We start from the raw sequence: 20512 nt of genomic DNA on the forward strand, positions 1-20512 counted from the left end.
GTGTCTGATGAACATAAATAAACTCGGCAACGCAACAAAACCTAATTCAGATATATATTTCCCTAAGTCTGCTGGGAAATTACTGCTCTTGTGACACATAATTTTAGCCCGGTGCTTGGGTTTGTGAAAGCATCTTAATGTGGACATTAACATTTGAACCCTAACGATTCTGTGCAGAATGAGCTCATCAGGACATTAGACACTGGGGAGACCCCTTCAAGTAGCTGGTTGTGCTTACGTTACCGCTGTCATCTGTTGAATGTTGCAGGAAAACTGAGGGGTGAAATTTGTAATGGAGGTGCATTGTGTCTGTGATGATAGCGCAACAATAACATAAGACCATTGGATACTGACACTGTCCTCCTGCTTTATGACTGTGACACTTTATACAAATCAACATGCTCATATTTCCCAGGAGGTTTCCATTTATTTATCATTACGTTTACTTGGCGCAACACTGGATGGTGACTACACCCCTTGGATTCCTTTTGCTGCCAACTGTAAATTAAAATTTGTCCTTGACAGGATAGTTGGGATGTTTTTTCATATCATGTCAGGCTCATATGGAATTTAGCTCATTTCCTTGGCAGCAGCACAAGCGCTCTGAGCTCCCACCATGCCTTATGAATACAGAGACACAGTGCAGCGACAGCAGTGTGGGTGAGTAATGCAAAGCAGATTTTGCAAAATGGATTTTGAAATTATGAACTGTTCCTTTAATTGACCTGCCTGGTGGTTAAATAATAGTATCGCTACCGTGATAGCGGCTGCATTGACCATGCGATATAGCTCTCGCCTAGCTCACAGTTTGATTTCTCTTATGATGAATGTAAATCGATTGAGGGATTAAGGGGAATATTATTGAGCTGTAGCATCACTGTTAATTGATTTTCCTCAAGAAAATCTCTCTTTTTCTTTTGTCTCATTTTCTTTTCTCCACTTGAAAAGTAGTCTGACTAAAGTCGCCGTAAGTTAGACAAAGTGGTTGGGTTTAGTTTATGGCTGGAAATCTTGCAATTATACTGTAGTTTTGGAAGAATCCTGCCACTGTGGTAAAATATTAATCTCTATAGCACCACTTCACATTTTCCCTGATTTTTCCATAAATTAACATCAATCCCAGTAAGAATGACTGCAACTCATCCTCACCACGTTTACAAATGACAAATACCTCTAATCCACAAAGAAAAATCCTCCCAGAGTTGTGCCTCTGCTGCGTCTGATGTGTCATCAGTCAGAAGTTTTCCTTCATTTTCTACTTACAAATGTTGCACTTAAAACTGAAAGTGCAGCATACACACTGTATTTTCAGATGTAAGATGATGGTGAATGTTAAAGTGTGACTGATTTCTACACAGAGATGTACAGTCAGACCTAGCAGGATCCCCCCCGTGTGCTACAGCAGTTGTTATTTTTAAAGTTCAGCACAGCTCCAGTGGCTGCAGGGTCCGTGTGATGCAGACGCAGCCATGCAGAACTTCACTTGGCATGACATCAGTTCATTCTTAACTGTACCTGAGGCATTTCCTGTGATAGATTATCTTAGATTATTCTGCTCTTTTATTCACCGTTAAAACATTTAACCCTTGACTGTTAACTGATGAATGAAATGCTTACTATCTGGGGAATATTAGTTTCTGTTGAATGACAGTTAGTACAGCTGTGTCATTTTTGACAGTGTTTGTTATGCATTGACAATAGCTTAAAATAAATGACAATAATGGAGACTAATGACAAATACAACCATGCACAGTCCAGTAACAGTAAGGGTTTCTTCGAATTGCATGTACAGAAATAGCACCACTCTCATGCCTGCACAGTTTGAAGCTACAACCCGTTTAGCTTTAGCGTAGCTTAGCATAGAGACTGGAAACAGGGGGAAACAGCTAGCATATCTAGCAGGAAGGAAACAGTCAGATACATGACCCCCTATAGAAATGCAACATCTTTTTTTGTCCTGTTTTTCCATTTTGTAAAGATTTAACAAACAAGATAAAAAATATTAGTGAGCTTATGAGTGCAGGAATGCAGATTTTGTCACCGTTGCACAGAGCCAGGCTACCTGTTTCCAGCCTTGTGCAACTACATTTTTTCACTGTGTTTGCAAGGGGTGTTGCTAGTGTTTCCCCAAAGACAGGGCTCCCTTACAATCCATGCAATTTTCTTGTCAGTTGTCTTGTTGGCTTTTTCTTTATCTGTCGGAAATCCAGAATTCTGCCACACAGCCGATTTAAAGCTTGACAGCAGCTCAGTCTCAGATTCACCTGAGTTCGTGCTGTCTCCTCCAGGTTTATCCACTCTGTAATGAGTGCAGCCAGGCTCACTTCAAGTGTGATGACCTGCGCCAAGACTAGCCAGCAAAATAAGTGAACTTTGCTCATGCATCAAACAGGGTTAAGCAGGAACTCCCATTAGAAAACTAACAATTCACTGTATCTACACACGTGCCTAGTGTTGGGGACACAAGATACAATGTTTGAGGGCTCCTCAATAAATGTCTTCAACTTTTAAGTTAACTGTTAAATTTAGTAATGTGTTAATTGGATGTTGTCTGATTTTAGACAAAGAACTTTTCGTCAGCAGTTTGTTCTGGCAGCAGAGGTGATAGACTTCCTGGTGCAGGTCTCTGGAGGGAGGAGGCAGCACAAGCCTCAGGCTCTACTGGAGGAGGTGCCCCGGGGAGCAAGAGAGAGGAGCTGTCTGCCCTGTGAAAAACCAGGGGATGAGAGAGGGGGATAAGAGAGGAGAGGAGAGGAGAGACAGTGAAACCTTGGAGTGAAACAAATGAATAACAGAGCATTACTTGGGTGGTCAGGGGTTTTTCAGTGTTTTGGGGAGCAGCACCAGTGGTGTATTTATAAGTCAGAAGACGTTCATCACTCTGAATAGAAAACATGGTGACGGGCATCTCTGGAAATGTAAAATCAGCTTAAAAAGGAACGCCATCTGCTCTGGCAGCTTATTTGGTCCATGTGACTCTCCACCTCCTGGACAAGTGTGTGAGTTTCCTGTTGGGAAGAAACGCTGACCTCCCCATTTAAAAAGCAGAACAACCCCCAACAAATCCACTAATAAAGTTTTCCTCCTAATGCAACCCCGTTACTCACTGGCACTGCACCGCTGACAGGAAATAACAAAGAGCCTCACGGCTCTCTGTGTGCTTTATGCTGTTGACTTCGCTACGCACCAGTGGTTCATGAAAATCAGGCTCTTGAAGTTCATGATAATTATTCTCACGTATTTCTACATGGAACTGATGCTATCTTGTTACACTGTTGATCCGTGGCTAATCTTCTACAGATCCAGAGATTTAGGGTGGTAAACACCAGGTATTACATGGTACAGCATGTAAAATGTTTCCATTTATTGTATGAACTCTTTACCTTGTGTTTAAATAAAACTGCACGCTTTGAGAATTACTGCCACAATCAATACAAGAGCTACTGCAGAAGTTACTGGCCGTGGTGTTCGTACATGTTGTGAATACAAGGACAGAATGTATTATGCACAGTGTATGTGTTGGAAAAGAATTAGGGCTCTGTTTCAGCCGTGCGAGTACAGTCACCACGCAGATTTTGAGGTGTGGTAGTCCAGCTGAGGTTGTTCTTATGCAGATCAGTGTCATTTTGGAGCTCATGTTGTTATAAAATTACATTTGTATTTGCAATAAAAGGATCGATCAGACAGGTATTTCACTCTTTCTTGTTTTTAGAATCATATTTCAGGCCGATGCCAGAGCTTCGGCTTTGAAAGGAAGCACTGGCCTTGGTCTCTGGCAAATTGGCTGCACGAAGGGCAAAAAATGGAAAGTCCACCATTCTGCAACTAATTACAATTCATTTTTTTCTCCCACTCAAATAATTTGGTGACTTAATTTTAGACATTTCATGGTTGAAGTGAGAATAGTTTGAAGTGGTGTGGTTATGGCTCAGCAAGCAGAGCATCCCTTCATTTTAAAGCTGTTGGCTAAATGTGTTACCTGAAAATAAAAAGGTTTTTCTGCACGGATCAACAAGTCAGTAAACATTTTCAGGGATGCAACGGGAGAAATTCTTGAGCAAAAGATAATTTTGATTTAGATTTTCAGTTGTTGCCAGTTTTTAGTCCAGTCGAGGTATTTGTGGTATCATTGTTACATGAAGTCTCAGCGAACAGCACAGATGGCATCTTATACAGAAAAACCAAGAATAGCCCAAATGTTCTGATCACACGTCGGCTTCTTTGTAATAAAGGATATTACAGACAGCCATAAGGACCAAATTTACAGTATATAATGACTCACCACCAGTCTTTCTATTGTATAAGGATCTTTTTGTTTATCTTCAGCTCTCCCACTTGCGATTGGTGTGATACTGAAGGCCAACAAAGAACAACTATCCTTGGTGTTGGAGGCAGGCAGAGCTGAACTGGAAACCATGGCAACACAGTGCTTGTCTCTCTAATCCCTTGGCCCTGCCAGAGAGTAGACAAATACCTGCGCAAGCCCCGGCCTATTCAACACCTGCATGAAAGAAAACCTTCCCCATCTGCACGATACGAAAACACACCGGGGAGGAAGTGTTTCGATGGACTGTTTTCCTACAGTATCTCCATATCACACACCACCACAGACAAACAGGCTCGCCTGTCTGTTTAGTTATTCTCGCAAAGCATTTGCTGGATGGAGATATCAGGGCTTTTTTCCTCCAGTCAAATGTAATAAGATAGCATTTATGTTAGCGACTCCAGCTGTTAACACGTCGACTTTTTTCCTGACAGTTATGCACTAAGTAGATGTATGTTCATTTGAACAGACACAAATGCTGCAACAAGCTGAGTCTCACTGATGAATAAACTGATTCAGTTGTTTACACTGTTGTTGTCTACATGTGACTCTCCGCTAAACCCCTCCTCCGAACTGCAGCTGTCTTATCGTGGCTTACTAACTGTAACTAGGCAGGCCTGTCAAGCTTTGCATTTCTCTACATATTGATGAAGTCTTCATGAGGCTCTAGAGCGATACTAAAACACAAATGTGTGAGGAATGGATGGAACTTTGTCTTCATCTGCTCTGATGTCAGCTGCAACTGTTAGCATGTCTGGCTAAAGAGCTGCTGTCGTGCCCAAGCGTTACGCCCAAAGGTGATGGGCATGTTATTAGCTTTCTGCATTATTTTGCAGGATTGCAGGCTACATTAAAAATTACCTGTTTAACATGGTACTGTTTGTGGGTATGTCAATCTGTGAGCCAAGATGCAACAATATCAGACCTCAGAGTGATGATTTAGAGTGATTGCTTGTTTTGGGGATGTTCACACTCCAGCAAAACGTGCGCTAGACGCCATTTTTGCAAAGCTCATGGCTTATTCCCCAGATCCTCAAATCCTTCTCTCTTGTAAAAGTGAAGCACACTGTTTGAAAAATGAACAATAAAGCATGAATCTAACCACTGTACTGTCCAAGTACATTTTTCCTGTATAGTAAACCTTCATTCTATACTTTTCTTTATCCTTAATATTATGCTGTTGGGTACCTCTGTGCCGAATTGCACAAATAATGCTGCTCCCTTGTTAAAATTAAATGCACCAATAAATGGTGAGGACAGTGATGTTCTGCCTGGAACGGGTGGCATTATTTTAGCATTATACTATGAAGTACATATTTCAGATCCTTTTGCAGAGTTCATCAACATTAGCTTACATTAGCGATCTGCACTTACAAAATCTGCTAGCGAGAGACACCGTTTTAGCTAACAAAAGCCACAGCCTCAGCTAGCAATGAGTCTGCTTTTGTTAATTTCTCTGAGGAATCGAAGAACCAGTGGTCCAATAATTACTTCGAATTTCGATGTTAAATCCGCCTCCATTATCAGCTCCTTATGTGCAGTGCACGAACGGAAAGCTTGGCAGGCAAAGCAACAGTAACGGAGGCAGGCAGGGCTTAGTGAAGGGTCAGTTGCATGTATATTATTTATGTTTATCATCCTCTTACAGTTCTTTCAAGGTTTTATGTTCTAAATAGTTTTTCTCATATTTTATGTCTCTTTTATGGGTTTTTAATGTCACACGTTACCTTTTTCATGCACAGGATTGCATACAGTGAGCACCTACTGTAAAAAAGCTGCTGCACTTCAATGAAAGTGTGCCTCTTCATGTAACATCATACACACAAAAGATGCAATGTGTGCAGTGAGAAGGCTAAAACTGCAGTATTAAAGTGAGAATTAAAGTGGTGAACCTGTTGGCAGCAAGCATAGAGTTATCGCAATTTACAGGGTTAATTGAAAGGTTTCCTTTAAGGCGCTGCCTCATGGAGAAGCTGTTAATTTGAGTGTTTTATCCAGTCGCATTCATCTTTCATATTGTGCTGTGATCAGGGAACCTGAAACTCATTGTAATACCAAAGAAAAGAAAAAAGGCTGCTTCTTGGTTCTTGTCTTGAGTTGATGTCCTTGAACTTTTTTTCAAAGTCCATTATTCAGGACGGATAGTGGATAATGTGATGGACTGTGTAATTACATCTGTGATAAATAATTACTGCGAAATGGTGCTGTTAACAAAATCTAATTAAAATTCAAATGGGAAAAAGGGTGAGATTGTCTAACATGACCCTTACAGTGTCGCAGTGACCCTCTGTGTCACTACACCATCCAGGTATGGACAACAGGCATCACAACAAGGGGACCGAACAAGTCGGAGCGGGACTGTAATTTAAAGTTAAAAAAAAAAAAGACTTGTTTGTTGCAAAAGTAGTCTGTTGTTCCCTGTGTTTGTTGTTTGTTTTCAGTCTCTTTGTGTCTTCACATCAACCCCGCGACTAATAATCGACAGCATTGCGTTCACATAAATCCACACACAACGGAGTTTCTACACAATGAGTACACAATCAGCCCACCTTTAACCTTGAAATCATGATGATGAAGAACCCACCGACGAGAAACCAATTCATCGAGTAATGAAATAGCAAAAATATAAAAACAGATTTCAAACAGATAATTAAGCAGACAAGGCTGTCTGGGATTCAGCAGCTAGTTTATTCATAATCAGCAAGGACGTACAAGTCTCATACACCGAAGCTCTGATCCCTTATTCATTATAGTATTTGTAAATGCAAATTGTGTTTGAGATATGGATGAATCTACACAAAGCAAATTAATAACGAGAGAAGAAACTGAGGGAGAGTGTGCTCTCTCGAAACTCCACAGCATCAGTTGTCTCAGCAGTTGCACAATAATGATAGAAAATGGTGAGATGTTCAGTGATTGGTGGGAATGTTGATATGACTTTAGTCTCTGGGCGCTCAGTTGTCTAATTTACTCAGGTTGTTGTGTGAGCGGGATTGTCCCATTTCAGTCCCAATAAATAGCTGTGAAAGAATAAAATGTCCCGGTTTTCAACAGTTTGTACCAAATTGTACCTATTTTCACCGCGATTATTAATTAACTCTTCAGTGCTTCCATAGATTTTGATGGTCTGTCACACTCACTATTGCTTAACCCAATCAGCAATGATTTGTCTCAATGTGCGTCAATCAGTCAGTGTGTCGTTGTCAAGGCTGTTGCTAGCCTGAGTTTCTTTCTTTCTAACGGAAACTGTCAGTATGCTAATGGTAGCTGTCATGCCAGAAAGAAAGTGGGTCTTTTCTAAAGAGCTCCGGGAGGCTTACTCCTTCTTTCGTTAAGTACCCTGCAAAGACAGTGCTGCATTCATGGCGTCCATGGTGTTGAAAGGTGTGCTCAGTGGGTGTGCTAACCCTGATGAAAAAGCCAATGGTACGTGCATAAGAGCATATATGTGTGCATGCATGAACAATGTGCAGCCTCTATCTCCCCAAATGCATCATTTCACCAGTAAAGAGTAAACTAAGCGCTTCCACGTCGCTGCGCTGATACACAGACTGTTTCAATGCACGTTATGTAAACGTGGTTGCTTCTCTCTCCGAAACTCAGGTGATGTGAATAAAAGGGAAGGCGATGTCTGATGCTCTTTCTTTCCTGGCCTCTCATCTTTGTGTTTTCTCTGCCATGCCTCCCGCTTCCTGCGTCTTCACCACGCTGGGTGCACGGGAATGCGACAATGATTCTCACCGAAGTGTTGTTTGGAGAGGCAGCCCACTTGGCAAGGGCTGACTTCTCCTCTCTCCATCATGTGAGGTGGAGGAAGGGGAGAAACTCATCGCTGTGGCCGAGTTTTTGCTCCACAATCACTGCCTACCATGCCAGCTACCTGGTGATGGACTGAGTTTGTCACCAACACATGGCGTTTACTTGTCACTGTTCCCATACTGATGAGGAAGCGGCACAAGGTGAGTCATTTTCTCGTCTCGATTTCATTATTACCCTCTGTCGTCACTTGTGCCCTAACTGCGCCAGGTGCACAGGAGCATACAACCAGGCTCTGGTTCTGCCATGGTCCACGGTCACGGAAAACTTCGTCATTGAAGCGTGGCGTCATTCTCAGCTTACTTCGCGCCCGCACCTGGGAGGAAGCGGCTTAAAGGTAAGGCACATTTTTCCCCTCTATTTCCCCTTTTTCGCATCAGTTGATGGTTACCTCCAACACTTCAGCTGTTGCAGTGACATCAAAAATGAGAACGGTGTGCGCTCAACTCCCAGGGGGGATATCAGCCACACATTTTTCAGTTTTTCCCACCCAGGATGGCGATTAACAACACTGATACAGGGAGCAGAGTGAAGGCCTATTTCCCAGTGGAAATTACTCTTCGCATACTATCGCTGAGTTTTTCATATTTTTCATAGCACAGATGTGCAGCAGGTTGCGGGAATCGAGCAATGCGAATCTCCCGTTCCTTTCCGCTAGTCCTCGCGGCCTCTCCACTGAGAGTGTTGCCCTGAGGGCGTCATTAGCAGGGATGTCCCGATCGAGTTCTTTGGGCCCTGATCTCGGTCCCTTGATTAAATATGTATTTGAGAATCAATAACATCTGTAGCTTTCTAAATTTGTCCCACCTTATTTTGAACAAAGTAAAAGCGACAGTCAGTGCCAGCTAAACATGAGAAGCTGCTAGCTGGATGCTTTTTTACACTGCCCTGTGCTAATACTGAGAGGAGGGATAACCAATTTGTTACCGTGGGGGCCTGGCGAATCCTACAGAGTCAATCACCAGTACGACCGAATAAGTTTTCACATTCACACATTCTAATTTTCAGTCATATATGGAGCAAAATGTTCGCAGCGTAGAGTCTGGCTGTCACTAATGAGAGCAGCAGCACCAGCAGGCTGAGGTGACAGATGACAGTCAAGTTCATTAAAGAAAGGATCAAATTTTGGGCGACCCATTAAAATATGACCGGATCAGCCCCGAGCCAATCAATACTGATCTTCTCAGGACATCCCTAGTTATTAGTATGTACTGTGATTGCTGTTTCAGTAACTAATTGAATACATTTTCAAGTATCCTGCCCACTGATGTTGTTAAAGGACAACACAACGTTGCCCAACCAGCTCTCCCCTCCTCCTCCTCCTCCTCCTCCTCCTCCTCCTCCTCCTCCTCCTCCTCCTCCTCCTTCATTTCTCTTGCAGCCACAGTTCTCACAGTCTCCAGGAGAAGACAGCAAGGGCCTTCGGTGTCTGCAGCTCGGGCCAACCTCAACAGTGTTTACCATCTGCTGCCAGACTTGGCGTGTCACCTGTAACATCTGTTGCTGGACCTCTTTATGGGTGACCCTCAGCTAAAGAGGGTGTCACCTCTGCTTGGCCATGTCCCCCTGTTGTGCTGGACGCTGCTGCAAGAACCTCCCTGAACATGGACTAACAGGTAACCCTGAGTCACCTCGAGCCGCCTCAGGATTAGGCCTCATCTTGCTGTCTGACCGCCCCCCCACCCCACCCACCCACCACCACCACCACTTTTCACAACCTTACCCTCACTTTCTGACTTCTATCAAGAAAAAGAAAACTAAACGTAAACTAAACTAAAAAAAGAGAGACACTGCAGCTGCACAGCGCCATGATTAGACTCTGACTCTGTCCCTGCTGTGTGTTTAGGGCATTGATCATTTACACTGTTTTCATTCCTATCTTGGCACCAGCAAATGCAGATGAGTATGACAAATTAGAGAGGCACACAGGGAGCATATACTGACCATGGGCATAGCATGCCAAGAGAGGCGTGAAACAGAAATGGATGGAACAGTTGCGATTTGCGGAAGCGCAGCTCAGTGTGTTTTTGTCTTGATCTCGGCAGCAGCGACGGCAGGCAGACGGCTTTTTTGTTTGCCAGTGTGGTCACAAGATGGTTTACAAGGGAAGCACATCCACTACTAACGGAATGAATAAAATGATTTATTTAGTATGTGCTTCCAGGATATTTGATTTGCTTGGCTACGTTTAGCCCATAGCCTCGTCATAATGAAACAGCAAGCAGTCAGAGTTGCAGAAGAGGCATCTTACTGGGAGAGGAGAGAAAACTGTGCCTGAGGCTCTGTTAAATGATGCTCCTCGTCCACAGTCACACCCTCATTTCTCTCCTTGTCAATACAATTCTCAGGGACAGAGAAGAGGGAAATGCAACTAAATATGCCTGATTACTAATTAAAATGACCCTATTAACAAACCCTCCAAGTTAATAACATTGTTTTATACATCAGTCCTGATGTTCGTCTGTAGGCCTGTCAGGAATTTCATTATATCCAGCACAAACATCCACCTGGACTCAATAAAGAACTTGGTGGTCAAAGGTCACCATGACCTCAGAAAACACCTTTTGGCCATAACTCAAGAAATATACAGTCATTATGACAAAATTTCACACAAATGTTCGATATGACAAAACTGAGGTCAAAGGTTAAAGGTCAACTGCACTATATCATCATCATGAAAAAGGGTAGACTGCGAGCATATTTCACATTTAGTCAGTCTTCCATGTTGCTGGTTTGGAGATGTGTGTGAAGCATCCATATTTTACAATTTGTAGCTCGTTGGTTTATATGACATCGACCTTCAGGCGATTGTAGATGCACCATATTCACTGGAATCATGCGTGCCAATACAGTGACTTTCATTTCACCAAAAATGCACTTAAACCCTTTAATTAAATTGCTTCAGAGTATTTACTACATATATCAGTGGTCCCCAACTTTTTTTGCGCCAAGGACCGGTTTAATGTCAGACAACATTTTCACGGACCGGCCATTGAGGTGTGGCGGATAAATACATCAAAATAAAATCATACAACCGTCTGCCCCTCTGCTCTCTTTATACATCGATGCTCTGCCCCCTAATGCTCTCTGGTCGCTATGGTAACCAATTAGTAAAAAAGTGCATGAAAGTGCATGAAAAATCTAACTCACCTTAACGCAATTGTGTCTCAATGTCTTCTGCTATTTCCTCATTGCGCCGAGTAACGGTGCTAGCCGACAGAGGCACCTGTGCTGTCTTTTTAATCGCATCCTCTCCTAGAAGTTCACGACAAATGTCTTTAGTGGCGGGATCAATTCTTCACCAACAGTGAATGGCTTCTTAGCCTTAGCAATACGGTTAGCCACCAATTATGATGCTCTCAGTGCGCTCGCATTTGTTGATGTGGTGGCCCTTAGTATTTTTTGGCCCCTAACATTTCTGTCCTTCCTGTTCCCGCTTTTTTCTTTCAAAAAATTCCGAAGGCTTGTCTTTTAATGCAGGGTGCTTGGTCTGCAAGTGGCGAAGCAGTTTTGAAGGCTTCATTGCCTCATTAGAGAGTCGATCGCCACATATAATGCAGAGCGGGCTTGGCGCGTGGGAATCACCTGTCACGATAAATCCATATTTTAAGTAGGACTCCTGGTACTGTCTGTTAAATGCAGCTTTCTTTCTCTTTGAAGTCATAGGCTCATCCTCTGCCTCCTCACTGGGCCTTTTTCCCTTCACAAAGAAACTTTCTAACGATGTCTGTTTTTTGCTCATTTTGCTAGCTTGACTGTAAAATTTCGGCGGCAATGTGTCACGTGACCGAGATGTACCGGAAAGAAACCTCATTTTTCAAAATAAAGCATCGTTCAGACTCAGATAATACATGAAACAGAAATAATGTAAGTTAGAAATTCTTTCTGTGCGGCCCGGTACCGAATGACCCACGGACCGGTACCGGTCCACTGCCCGGGGGTTGGGGATCACTGACATATATGATACAAATCTAATTTAGGCAATAGTCATTATATCATCAGTTTCTATTCATATTCATTCTTATTCGATTTGAATGCCACTTTGGTTAAAAATGCTCAGATGCAGTTAATTCAATGACATGTGAAATTCCAGGAGACAGATGTAGTTTCTAAAGTACATGGTATAATGTCTTCTTAATGTCAGCTTTATTCTAGTGTTGCATAAATCATGTTTTGCTGACATTTTGTAGTGAATACTAAGCTAATTCATCTCTCAGTATTTAAAAAATACACTTCAGACAGAGAGATGCACCAGAATCCCCCCATGTGGTGTTTTCAGCTGCTTTCCGGTTGTTTTCTGGCTGACAGAAATGTTTCAAAAGACTTTTGGACACTCATTTTAATGCCTCTTGTTCTCATGACTCTCTTCAATCTTAGATGTTATTGGTAAAACCATTTTTTAAACTGAAGCAGAAAGCAGACGAAGCTGTGGGGGAACTTGTTCTGCTTCTCTGTAGGCTGATTTAAGCCAGTGAAGACGCAGAGCAGTCTAGATCAACAGTGCCTCAGGGATCCATCTTCGGCACAGTTGCGTTATCTCTGTACGAGCTCTAATTGGCCAAATAATTCCTAAACACACATCAGACTGTAACCATAACATCTAGTGACTTTGTGTACCTCTCTAAAGACTTTATTAAAGCAACTTGAACACAATCACCAGATGTCTTGCAGTCAACACTGGATGCCTATGAGAAATTAAGAGAGTTTGGATTATGAATTAAGTTTTAATCTGCTTCCACCACGAAATATGTTACCAAATGTTAGCCCTGATTCATATTTTCACACATGGCACCTGACTGGAGTAAAAATGCAGCTTCAAGGTTAATAACAAAGAAAAAAATGAGAAATCACTCTTTTTCCTGACCTCTGAATCCCCGTTGTGTTTAGCCCTGGCCAACATCGCTGACCTTGTATCCACATCAGCGCCACAGGGAAAGCACTCGTCTGGTCCAAGGTCAAAGCTGAGAACTATTGGCTGCATTTGCCATTATGACACACAGGGTTTCAAATGATCTGCCTGGCAACCTCAGGCTGTCACACACTTTAGTTTTATTGTTTGGTTACGTGTCTTACACTGTAGTTCCCTCTCACCGTACAGCACTACTTCTCTAACACTCGACTGAGTTACTCTTATTCCAAACTGAACAATAAATTACAAATACATGTCGATGTCCATTTTCTGGAAAACTTTACAGTCAATGCAGTATTTTATAGAGTGTTGTATTTGTTCAGGCAGCGCTCCAACATCATATTAGGTGAAGTCTTCATGGCCTGACTTTAACACTCTGCTGGTACTCCCATGCCCACATTTCATGCTGCTGCAACAAGGACTTAAACCTGTCCATGTTCAACGGTGCACTCTTTTTGGTAGAAGTGTTTGTCTTGAGTTTCTTGCTGCTGGTCGTCTTATTTCAAATTCAGTTCCTCCATTGAATATAGTGTCTTAAGGTTGATGTTATGGCCAGTCCTCACTGATATTTATGTGAAGTTACTTTCATTGGTGTTTCAAGGAGCAGCTGTAATAATTATTTTGGCTGTTTGGCACATTAATCTTTCATACTGTTGCTGTCTACAGTCAAATATAAATATTGAAGTCATACTGTGTATATGCATTCAAATATCCCCTACAGTACATGCTTTACTGTTTTCCATAGTTTTGATCCATTTAGTTGTGTTGTTTTACTATCATACTATTATTGACTTGTGCCTTTTCATCAGCAATAATCAGCATGCTTACTAACTGCCAGTAAGCAGTGAAGGAGGACTTACTGACACTCAGCTCTAACACGCTTGTTTCTTCACGTTGTTTGACACATACCTTGAATGAGATTTCCCTTGTGTACTTCAGTTTGCTTTTTGCAGTGCATCTTAGAGAGCAAAGGCTTTGCAAGTGTCTAAGTGGGATTTCAACATGCCTGTTGCATGATGAAGTTCACAAAGGGTGCAAGATTTCAGCATCTCTGTTGTTTTGGGTGTCTAACCTGCTTCCTGCTGAATGTTAATCAGCACAGTCGTCGTTCCTGTTCAGATCCTTTGAGAGGTCTTAGCCGAACCTTTTCATGCCAAATCTGTTTGCTGCAAGTGGTTGATTCCCTGGTTTGTCTCTGATAAAAAAAAATCCATTCATGTCAGACTGATCTGTTAATCTATTATGGTTAGAGCACTCAGCATTAATATTTATCATTACTTACTTGACTTTAACTGTTATTATAGCCACATTTTTTTTTTATTAAAAATGATTCCTCATTGGTATGTCTGAGATATTTGATTATGTGATAAAATATATTTTAATGTGCCTTTGTATATATAAAAAAAAAAAAAAAAAGGCTTGGAACTGCAGTAGGAGCAGGATTAAAATTAGACTTTTTACTGTTTGGATGCTGCATTGTTCCTCTAATAACACTGGGCACAGCTCTACCTGTCTGTCCTCAGGGATCCTCCTGGCACTCCCTCATCAATAACTTGGCTTACTGGCACAGTCTGCTCACTGACTACAAACCACAACGGCAACAAATTAAATTCTTAATGAGCACAACCTATCACTAATGACTGTGCAAAGTCGGTGTAGTGTTACACGTCACTTTTGTCAGCAAATTTAAACTATATGGCAATTAAAACAGAGCTAAAGAAGAGCACTGATGTTGTGTAACGCACGTTATAGTAAGGGCCTGAGTAAGGGTATGTATGTATGTGTATATGCATTTGTTTAACGAGTTATGCAGTTTGCTTGAAAGCTGTTTAACTCCTGTTTATGTTTGAGGTGTCCCACATTATTTTAATGGATGCCCTCCATCCGATCAATGAAGAACAAATATTTTGCATTGCATATTTGCCATGGTATAAGTAGTATTTGGCAGAGCTTAACATTACATAATTTGTTGAATTCTACTAGATATTCATGTTTACATATTTATAGATAATGTTTCAGCATTTGAACTTGGTGCCCAAAAACCTAAAAGCAAAAATTCAACACTTTGGGAAATGCACTTAATCGCTGTCTGGTAAATAAATCCAGTACCTCTAAAGCCCACTAATTACCAATTTAATTAACATGGATTAAACATCTTATTTGTTAAGTCTGTATGTAAAAAAAAGCCTAGACAGCCTGGACATTAACTAGTTGCCTGGAATCGGCTCTCTGGCACAAAACCTCCTGTAAAACCTTAAAATGTCACTTTTACACTTCTGCCTTTGTACCTATCAAACAAACACAATACAACATATTAACTGGTGATCTTTACAGGTGCTATATAGGACAGATTTTGTTACCTTTGGACAGACAGGCTAACTGTTTTCCCCTCTCTCCAGTCGTTGTGCTAAGCTAAGCTAACTGCTCGCTCCACTATTCCTTTAAAGGACCAGTGTGTCGGATTTAGTGGCATCTAATGCAGCATGGTGGACTCTGGAGGAGGACCAGCTCCCTCTGTCCATATAAAGAGCTCATTCTGAGGTAACAATAACACAATGAGTCTCACTTTCAGGTGATTATACACTCATGAAAACATATATATGAATATCATATTCCACTTCTGCCAGTACATCCCACTAAATCCTACAAACTGGACCTTTAAGCCAAAAATGATACCAGTGCCTCAGCCTACATAGTCCATTTTTTAAGGCTACTTATGCTTTTGGAGTGAGGGCTGTGGTTTTCCATGGGTGGTCTTTATGTAAATGGCCCTTAAACCCATAATGTTTCCCCTCAAAGTTGAAAATTAAGGATGTCTCCCCTGTGTGCGGCCGCACAGATTTGAAAATCATCTGCACTCCAGAAATGGTGCCAGCCCTGAGATGAGGCATAATCACAGTTGTTGATGCGAGTGCAAAGCTTGCAATTCTTCTGTTCATTAAGAAAAAAACAACAACAAAAAAAAAAACAGAATATACATCAACTTGACACAAACAGAAGTCTTACAGTCTGGCATAATTAATCACTCCCTGACACAATCTACATCTAATGAGCTATCCAAATCGTAAACAGTTTATCATAAAATGCGTTTGAGATCTAAACTCTGCACACGAACGCTACATGTGGAATATCCCTGCGATTATATCAAAGAGAAGAGCAGGAAGATCGCGGCTTTTCACCAACAATGTCATGAATAAATGAAGTGTGTAAGGGGGGGGCATCTCTCTGGTACTCTGCCGAATTAGCATGATGTTAAAAACAAACTTTCAGGCCTCTTCTCTGGTGACTAACAGAGTAATCGTGTGCAAGCAACATGGTTTGAAAGAGAATCATAATGAATGTATCAAGCATTGCATATTATGAGTGCTTAAAAGGATAAAAAACATGTGGCACAGAAAGCGCCATGGAAGAATTTCTGTTCTGTCAACCTTGAAGAGGAAAGTGTGTTCATGAGAAATAAATATGAACTGCAAAATGAGTTTTAAAGTACTTCTACTGATGAAAACATGGAGATAATGTTAAAAAAAAAAACGCAATACTGAATAAAATGGTGAAGATGGTTCAGAAAGCAAGCTGTTCTTCTGTTTTACATGTCTGTCCCCGCTTTGAAGAAATGTGTGTTTAACAGTTGTTGCTGCTGCTGGACACATGAGCGGCTGTGATGGATGTATTCATGAGATGTGTGGTGACATTGTACAAGTGTTTACTGCAGGATGGCGTCCTGGCATGTTGCATTCTTCAGGGGACACAAATCAAGCCTCCATTGTAAGCTCGTCAGTCATCGCTGTGTTTTGGCAAACTGCTCCGTTCTCACAGTGGGATGCTGGCAATACTACTTCTGCCGTGTCAAAATAATGATAGGACACTGCAACATTTTAGTCTCATTATGATGTTTTTGGTCCTCTTTCAGAAATCCAAAAGTGGAAAACAGAAATATATTCAAGAAAAAAGCTTTTTGAAGCATTTCATTCAGCTGTTACGTGTTCCTCGTCTGAAAGGGTATATTATCTTGTCTAAATGTTTCGCTCCATGCATGATGTTTGATGAAATGTTAAATGAATAGATAAATGGAAAATTGATAGGCTGATGGTTGAAAGCCTGATCGTAATACATGAAATATTGTGATGTTAGAGGGGTTTCATAAGGAATGTGTTGCAGGTGTAACTCCCATTTTTATTTCAGTGATGCTGAAGCTGAATTTATCATGTAAACTGATAAAGGAAATTACATTTGCTGGATTACAACTGAATATTATCCCCTTGTAATATCACAGTGTGTATACACTTGCTTGTCGGCCAATACATGCACTGTAAACAGTTGTGCTTCAACATACTGTGCTAACCCTCCGACTTAAGACCCCTGCTTTTCTTTAGGTTCATGTTACAGGAGATTTTTGTGCAAAAATATATTCTTCCTTTCCACAACAACTGAACAGGTCGATTGTCAGTGACTCTCAGAATGACATATATCACAGCTGGAGAGCAGCAGCGACAATCCTTCATCCTCACATCATCAACATTATGAAACAGTCGCAGTTTGCTGAGGTGGGCACCAAAGCTCCGTGGTTAGGTTTAGGCAACGATTATGGGGTAAAATAAGTGCATTACTGGTGCGTGATGTAAGTACGTTATGTAATATAAAATGGGTCAACGCTGAGTTTCAGTGTCAGTTTTCACACAGGATGCTGGCAGGGGTCTTGTTTGACCCTTACATCCACCGCACCTTCCTCCATGTGCAGACTTTCTTCTATACTACATCACCTGACTTCCTCCTTTCCTACAGCCACTCAAGGTTGATGAAATGTAAACATGGGTGTAACAGCCTACTTTCAATGTCAACCCATGCAGCTGTTTTTTGCTGAGGGCAGAGTCGCCAGTTCCTTGTTTGGCCAAATTAAAGGCGTCATGTAGCAAACAAATAAAAGCAACATTGGTAGCCAGCTGTATTATTCTTCACATGGATTAGTGTGAAACTATTGGCAGGACTCGTCACCCACATGTGCACAAACAAACTGCTCCTTAGAGCTGCTGGAGGTTTTAAAAACAAACAAACAAACAAACAAAAAACAGGGTACCTTTAATTGTGTTAAGTGTAGACAGGTAAAACTTTATGTCTAACCATTTTTTCACATGTTTTGTGTCACATATGTTGATAGATAATTAATATAATATACACAACTGTTAGGCTTTCACCGCAAAATTTGTTTGGACCCAAGGATGCAGACCTGGACACAGGGCTTACTAGAAACAATGATTTATTAACAAAAGGAACAACGAAAAGCACACTTGTACGAGTGGAAACAACAAACAAAAGGCGCACTCAAAAGGAGTGGAAAGAAACTAAAGAAGCTCCGACGAGGCGGGTTTGAAGGCAAGGTGGAAACGGCAGGTAGGCAGCTTAGAACAACCAGACACCGTCATGGTGTCATGATGAGGAATAATCTGGCACAGGTAGGAGAGGGCTCTCTCCTTAAATACTGTGCCAATCAGGAACAATGTCTCTCAGGTGAGGCCCTGAAGGGGCGGAGCTGACTGGGTGTAGGGAAACGCCCAGCTGCACAGACAGAAGAGCACAGACAACAAACACTAGGAAAAAAGGGGCAGGAGACACACCAGGAGAGAACAGGTAAGCAGGATCCTAACAAGAACAGGGCATACCAGAGTGAAACCGCAGCTGTAGTCACAGTAAAACTCTAACCTGCACAGCACAACTTAGTTCATGTATGTGATGAAAAAAGTCCTACGGGCAGTGCTGGGAAAGTTCTTCCTACATGAGCTAGTTCAAAGTTCAGCTCACAAATTTTAAAATGAACAAGTTCAGTTCATAGTTCATAACTCAAAATGTTGAAGTTCACCGTTCCAAAAATGAACTAGTTCATAGTTCTTTTTTTCCCATTTGTTGCTGCGAGCTATTATTTTTCAAAATTATTGCCACAGCCCATATGGAACCACAGACAGCAATTATTTTATCAGTTTTAACTACGCGTCAGATTTCATCTTCATATCCAATTTTGAATCCTTGTCCAACCAGGGTTTACATTAGCATCGAGGGGACAGCTTTTCCCCATTGCTGCTTTAACGCTTTGTTGCTGTCCATTCAGTCCACACGAGTAGCAGCTGCAGCTTTCACCTCATGTGACTGAAGCGCGGATTTTCTTTTTGAAAGCCAGCGGCAAAGTTTGCACAGAAATGTACGATTTTTCCCATCCTCACTGACCTTGTCATAAAACTTGTTTAAATGATCACACAACGCCTCCTTGCTGCTTTTTCGCCTCCATGCTGCTTTTTGTTTTGATGACGCATGCGGCGGTGCAACACTGGTGGCTGGTGTTGCCAGATTGGGTGTTTTTTCCGCCACATATTAAGGCCTGTTTACGGTGTGTTTTGGCCGGGTTTTCACCCAGAAGGCTCTATAGAAATCTGGCACCTGATTGAACGAAGTTAAACTGAGAGAGCGTGCCGTTCACAGACACCAGAATGAATAAGTTCACAGATACATTCATCAGGCAGTAACACAGTACGTTCAGTTCACGTTCACCCAAAATATGAACCAGTTCATGAACTATTGTTCAATGAACGCGTTCAGGCACAACAGTGTCCCAGACCACATCGGCAGGATGGATTCAGAACGCAGGAGCCTCCTACCATCAGTTCTGCTAGTCTGAATGAAACCTCCAACTTTAACCAGCAACATGTGTCAGACACTGCTGAATGTCTAATGCAAACTTCTATTGTATTATATGCAATCTTAAATCTCTAAATACAAATGTAATAAGCTACTCATCAGCTGCAGGGTGGCATCCAAACAGACTGTGTACACGTGTGAATCACTGACAGTCTTCCATCTGCTTGAGCTTTTTTTCCTCAGAGAAAAATCTAAACAAAGTGATGCGTTCTCGATACAGAGCCGTCAGTCTGTCATCTCTATCAAACCCAAATTACTGCTAAGTGGCAGCTGCCACCAAGTCGCGCACTGAAACTCCCCACACACGATCCTGTACGTACTGATGAGCAAAGCAGCGTTCACAGAGCATCACAAACTGTAGCGCACGTGGTAACACAGTGAGCGAGTACCTGACAACAGCTGCTTTTTGACTCACCTTTCCTGAGCTAAATTATCCAACACGTTTCAAAGACGAGGAGCTGAGACACTCCTGAGTCATCTAGGCTGATAGTTAAATATTTAAACCTCCCAATTTGAAAAACAAGAACTATCCCACGCAATCTGTAACTGGTCGACGTGCGCTTTAAAACACACTGGATTCGAAAAATGAGTAGCTAATTAGGCTGCAGCAGTTGGCGTAACTTGCACAGTCCCATTGATTCCTTCTTTGGGGACGGGGGCTTCGTAGCAGGAGTCATCCACTCTGTCGGTGTATTAATTTGAAAACCATACAGCTGGAGGCCCATGGGTGCCGGCCCGGTTGGCCCAATTCAATTTCTGGACATGCAAATGGGTAAGTG

Source organism: Chaetodon trifascialis, chromosome 15, assembly GCF_039877785.1.
Source record: "Chaetodon trifascialis isolate fChaTrf1 chromosome 15, fChaTrf1.hap1, whole genome shotgun sequence".
In the NCBI taxonomy this organism is placed as follows: Eukaryota; Metazoa; Chordata; class Actinopteri; order Chaetodontiformes; family Chaetodontidae; genus Chaetodon; species Chaetodon trifascialis.